Below are 308 nucleotides of genomic sequence, written 5' to 3' on the forward strand. Positions count from 1 at the left end.
GCCCCATGCCACGTGGTGGCAGCGGCGGGGTCCGGGGCGCCTTTCCAGCTCAGGGAACAGAGAGCAGCCGGGGAGGAGGCGGCATCGGAGCTGGTGGCGGCGGCGGCGGTGGTGTCGGTGGTGGTGGTGGTGGAGGAGGAGGAGGAGGAGCGGGGCGAGAGGGAGGGAGGGGGCAGGGGAGGGGTGGGGGGTGGGGAGAGACCCGGCGGCAGCGACAGGGCGAGGAGCGGAGCGCGGTGCCGGGGGTGGGGGCAACGGTGCCAGTCTGGGGAGGGAACTGGCGGAGGGGGGAGCTGCGATGCAAACCG

Source organism: Antechinus flavipes, chromosome 4 (assembly GCF_016432865.1).
Source record: "Antechinus flavipes isolate AdamAnt ecotype Samford, QLD, Australia chromosome 4, AdamAnt_v2, whole genome shotgun sequence".
In the NCBI taxonomy this organism is placed as follows: domain Eukaryota; kingdom Metazoa; phylum Chordata; class Mammalia; order Dasyuromorphia; family Dasyuridae; genus Antechinus; species Antechinus flavipes.